The sequence below is a fragment of the Cornus florida genome, unplaced genomic scaffold (genome assembly GCF_030987335.1).
Source record: "Cornus florida cultivar Cherokee Brave unplaced genomic scaffold, ASM3098733v1 CherokeeBrave_3.0.0_Hap2_Chr07, whole genome shotgun sequence".
Lineage (NCBI taxonomy): Eukaryota > Viridiplantae > Streptophyta > Magnoliopsida > Cornales > Cornaceae > Cornus > Cornus florida.
The window spans coordinates 69,669,269-69,674,948 of record NW_026775577.1 but is presented as its reverse complement, the minus strand read 5'-3'; positions in this window follow the sequence as shown (position 1 = coordinate 69,674,948).

Here is a 5,680-nt window from a genome sequence, read left to right as displayed (position 1 = left end):
TCAAAACACAAGTCTACAACGTGGCTCACTCATCTCTATCCCAACAACTACGGTCACAAAACCCCAACATAAGTGCAGGAAAGATGAAGCAGTATTAAAACAAATACTCACATAGTGCATGTTCGCAAAAATTAAATGATATAAATCAAATAATATCTTAGTACTAAGCATAGTACACACAAGGTAAATGAAACATGCCACCTATCATATAGGGGTTAAACAAACGATGACATGCCATACACCACTAATGGTATTAGCATGTTAAATGGATACAGTATATGAAAACGTATCATATACATCTTCACACAAACTACCACATAGCCACATATCCTAAACATATTTCTAATGCATGCCCGAAAACAATGGGGCTTATAAACATGTAAGGATGATCATACAAATGACAAATTTGTAAAATCAAGAGAAATGAATGGAATGCCTCTCAAAAGACAACCTCTCAGAAAACATAACACAAAACCTGGATGAGTCCAATCTCTCACTACGAGGAAAGAAACCATCCCCCAAACGACCACTAAAGTCCTCGAGACATAGGGTCAGCAAGTTTTTCCCCAAGACCAGCTCATACCCCGATGGAATCACAGCACCACACGAAACAAGACAACATCGAAATGGATAGCCCCAATGTTAACTGCTACGAGACAATCAACAAGAAAACACCCGATCCAAGATGCCAACGAGTCCGATAGGAACTCTACAGGATTCTACCAGAACCCTAACACAACGCCCCAAGTCTCCAAAGACAAGGGAGAGTAATTAATTGCACCAACATAATTAATTACACAAAGCCGCTCACATCCCAACTGTAGCTCGTAAGAGCTAACCAAGGCAACACAAGAAGGATTCTAGGTTAACGCACCTATCCAAATCCTGAAACCATCGCCCTAAGGAGGCAAGACACAAGAACCTCGCCTTGAGGCTCACAAGAAACTTCCCAACTCCTAAAGGAAAGATTCGAGTCAATCTTGACTCATCATCCCATGATGCTAGAAACAAAGACCTCAATGACATCACGATGTCAAGACCACTACGAAGTCCTAAGGGATGACACCGACACCTCCAACACCACCGTGACTACATTATAAAAAGACAAAAGAAAATGAGACGAAACGGTGCCTCCGTGGCTTACGTCTCATCTCACCAAAAAGGAAACTACAACACCATGCTCATTCGAGCCCTAACGAGAAGACTCTCCGTGAATCAAGACTGTGACGCTATATGCGTGAAAAAGTAACGAGATCAATAATAACACGAGTTATTATGATCGAATGCAACTCGCTCAATGAATACATCAAATAATTACCACGTCAATGTAAGCAACATACAGTCATGCATAAGCAGATAAGCATATACAACATGCTAAATAGATAATGAAAACTCTTAGGTACTTAAACGCATAAGCACGTATCAAATGATGATGCTTTTAAACACATAAGCATATAAGTGCAGAAAACATGTCATCACACCGAGCATGTTATCAAATGGAACGTCAACATGTTATCAAAAAGCATGTGAACATATCAAAGTACATCAACAAAACATGATATGCACCCAAAACCCGTCGTCCAAGGTATTCAAACTCGGACGCTCTGATACCACTTGTGACGGCCCAAGTTTTTCAACCCAGTGCGTCAGCGATGAACAGAAAGATGACCCGATAACGGATCCAAAATGCGGAAGCAAAAGCCAAAACAACGGTCTCTAGAGATACATCATGGCTCTAAGACACCATTATGACCCTCAACGAGGTCATGGAACCCAAAGGAATTAAATGGGGAAGCAACGTTTCAAAAACGAACAAGATTGAACCTAGGGGAAAAATTGTCATTTCTAACTTAAAAGTAGGTACCACCGAGCACACAATTGGAAAGACAACGAAAAATTAATGAATTTAGACTCAAGAATCACTTGATTCGGAGTCCGGATGAAGAAGATATGGCTTACGGAAGAAGAAGGGGCAAAATGGTCAAAAAGTGCAAACCCTAGATCATCTAACCGGTTAGGAGACCTTCCTAACCGGTTAGGAGGCCAAAAATCATGAGAAAAACACTGCCCATGCACATGTAACCGGTTACGAAACCCCTCGTAACCGTTTACATGTGAAGGAGGCAGAATGGGCAGCTCAAAAACCTGGCAGCAGGGGTTTTTCAAGGAAAAATGGAAATTTGAGGGCCAAGAAGATATTTTCTGGAAAAACTCAAAGAAGAAATCCCCCTCAAAATCGAGTTTTCTATGTGACTAGTGTAGAAAATTGAAAAATACGCAAAGTGAAATGCCCCAAATGCCCTCCCAAGAAAACTGGTCCAGAGGATCCAAAAAGCTGCTAAATTTAAAAACTGAGAGCTGAACTTTGGATGCGATTTCTGATGCCAAGATGGCATTTTCTTGAAAAATACGGAAAAGAAACCCCCCCTAAAATAACATTTTATAAGTGACCATGTAAAGAACGGAATTTATTTCCCAAAGAAAATTCCCAAAATATCCTTAGGTTAGAATATGCAACAAAAGTGTGAAATGAGTCCGTAGGAGGCTCATTTCACCAAAGAAGAAGCTTTGCCCGGAAACGACCATGCACGCAAACGTAACTTACCTAGTAAGATGTGCTACAATGGTCCATGGCCCAAAAACATAGCCAAAGCAAAATATGACCCCCCAACGGCCAAAATGCGAAAAATGAAGTTTGGAATGAAAACTTGAAACCTAAAATCATGAAATGGTTTCAAAATACTGTTTGGCCCTTGGCCACACTTCATGCATGTTAAATGAATGCTAATGGAAGAAGTTCATACACAATGCATGCTCCGATGCAAAATAGCATACTAAAACGCATGGTTTTCCATATGTTCTCATTGAAAGCAAAAATTAACATCCATGACATAAATGTAATTTCAAAAGGAGTTTGGCCGTTGGCCTCATGTCATATACATAAAATGAGAATCAAAAAGTGTGCTTAGGCACACATTTCAAGTCTAGAAGCAAATATACACATTTGACATATAAGGTTACAAATGGCTTTTCAAGCCAACCTTCACAAGAATTGAACCCTTCAAGTTCACAATCATCCAAGCATGGTGAGAATCTCTAATCTTGGATCCTGTACCTGAAATATGCCCCAGTATCATAGGGGTGAGTAACATAAAGCTACTCGTAGGAAATGAGCATGCATCGACCTACGTTTTACAAGTTTGCATGATTAATTATTGCGGTTCATTCCACCTAACGTTTATGTCAAAGGTGGGACTCAATGAGCATCCTAGCTACCTAAGATCATTTCTAGCATCAATCACCTCATTCATGCAATTTTAGCAACATAGGGTCATGCTTACATGAAGCAACAACATAGGAGCATGCTTACACAAAGCAACTAACATAGATTCTCAAAGTCATCAATTTGAAATCTAAAGAACGAAAACGACATAAGTGATCATGCCACCTAACGTCTATATTCCAAATGAATCTATAGGATCATTCATACTTTACATTTGAACAACACAACATGAATGTACTTGACAACATCAAAAGCTTATAATGATTCATTAAAATCATAAAACAAGAATGTACTTAACAACATTAAAAGCTCACAATGATTTATTAAAAACCATGAACATGAATGTACTTAACAACATTAAAATGATTTATTAAAATCATAAAACATGGATGTACTTGGCAACATCAAAATCTACAAAGATCATAAAGTATGGATGTACTTAACAACATCAAAATCACCAATAACCAAAACCACAAGTCACAATATAAACATGATTGCTAACTTAGAATTGAATGCGAAAATAAATAATGGAAGACTTGGACATGTAGACTCGGAATTCTGCCGAGATCAATGGTTGTTCCGAGCACTAACCCGCAGGGAAAACCACCCAGTGCGCACTATCTCAATTGGGGAGAACTCATACCTCCCGCACTAAAGCCGAACTTTAGCCATATCATAGTAACCATGTCCCAAGTGACTCCAAAATAAATAAGTTAACAACTTATATATATACGAAACCACATCCCATGCACAAGTAGTTTGTAACCACACATTACATGCTCTAAATCCACAACTATTATAGGATGACAAATGTCGAATCTTCAGAGCGCGATTCGTTACGCGCTATATAACATCACATGTCGAATCTTCAGTGTGCGATTCATTACACGCTATGGCAATATAATCTAATATTGAAATCACGAATTCATGAATCCATTACAAGTCAAAAATCATGCTTTAAACATACAACCATTGCCAAATACATGATCAAATCATTAATACAATAGAAACGAAAATTTATCAAATAACCAAATTAATTTCCCTAAGTTTCATACCTCAACCAAATGGTCCCTAATTAAAACATGTTATACAACATATCACGGTATCCACATATATTCACTAAAATCTCAAGTAGGACAATGGTAGAACAAGGTAGAATTTAATTATATCATGATAATTAAACTTCTAAATTTTAAGCAACTTCAAATGGTCCCAATTTAATACATGCTAGTACACAAGTCCTAGTCCTCATGATTATCAAGTTAAAAGCTTAACTAGGCCTAGGGAACCATTAAATAGATTTTAATTAATCATTTAAGTTAAAATCTCTAATTTTTTATACTTGTCCAAATGCTCTCAAATTAAAGTATGTTAACAAACATGCTTAGACTTAATTTAAAAACATACTATAAGTTCATTTCATGCAAGGTACGGCCATGGAAATTTATCTTTCACAAAAGAAAAATATTAAATAAAAAGCTCAACTCTTATTCAAATAATTCCTATTTAATATATGTTAACAAACATATTAAAGCTTAATTTATCATCATGCCACAATTCAAATCTAAGCTATACACATCCTTGAAATTTAAATCTTACACAAAGAAATAAATAATACTAACTTTCTAGATTTGATACAAGGCATACCTATGAGTCGTATAATCATGAAAAATACTGAATACAACACACAAACAATCCTAAAACATTCCCTACCTCAATTTGAGATGAAAATCTCAAAAGCCATCAAAATGTAACGGCTCCAAATCCGACGAAACTACTAAGTTTTGTCGGGGACTACACCGTGCACATAACCCCCATGAAAGCCCCATCAAAATCAAAACTTGACCTCAAAACCAAACTCAAAATTTGGCTAGAAATGGGTTCCAATAAGGGTTAAAGATAGAGCACGGCGAGGGGAACAACAAACGTTAAGGCCGAAGACTTTCCATCAAGGAAAAGTGAACCAAAAGAGGAGAGAGAAGATGGCAGCACCCCTTGGGCTGCCATGGGAGCTCCAGGTCGTGCTTGAAGAGGGGAGAAGATGAAAAATGAAATATCTTACCCCCCTTTTATAGAAATCTCAAAAAGTGCCCCGAACGGGCCCCGCCGGGTCCGAAAAAGTAAAATTTGAGCAGACGCACTCAAATGGAAAAACTTTGTGAATAAAAAATATTCAAAATGAGAAAATATGAACAACAGAAGAAAATATGTCGAAAACAGAGTCCCGAGTAGAAAGTTATGCCCAAAATAAGTTTGGCGCAAATTGGGGCCAAAAACCCTAAAACTGGAGAAAAACGACCAAAAGGAAATTCCATGAATTTATGAGTCAATAAAAAGTGAAAATGAATCCCGTACGAGGATCCAGGCTCCAGACTAGATATTTTGCAATAACTTTCA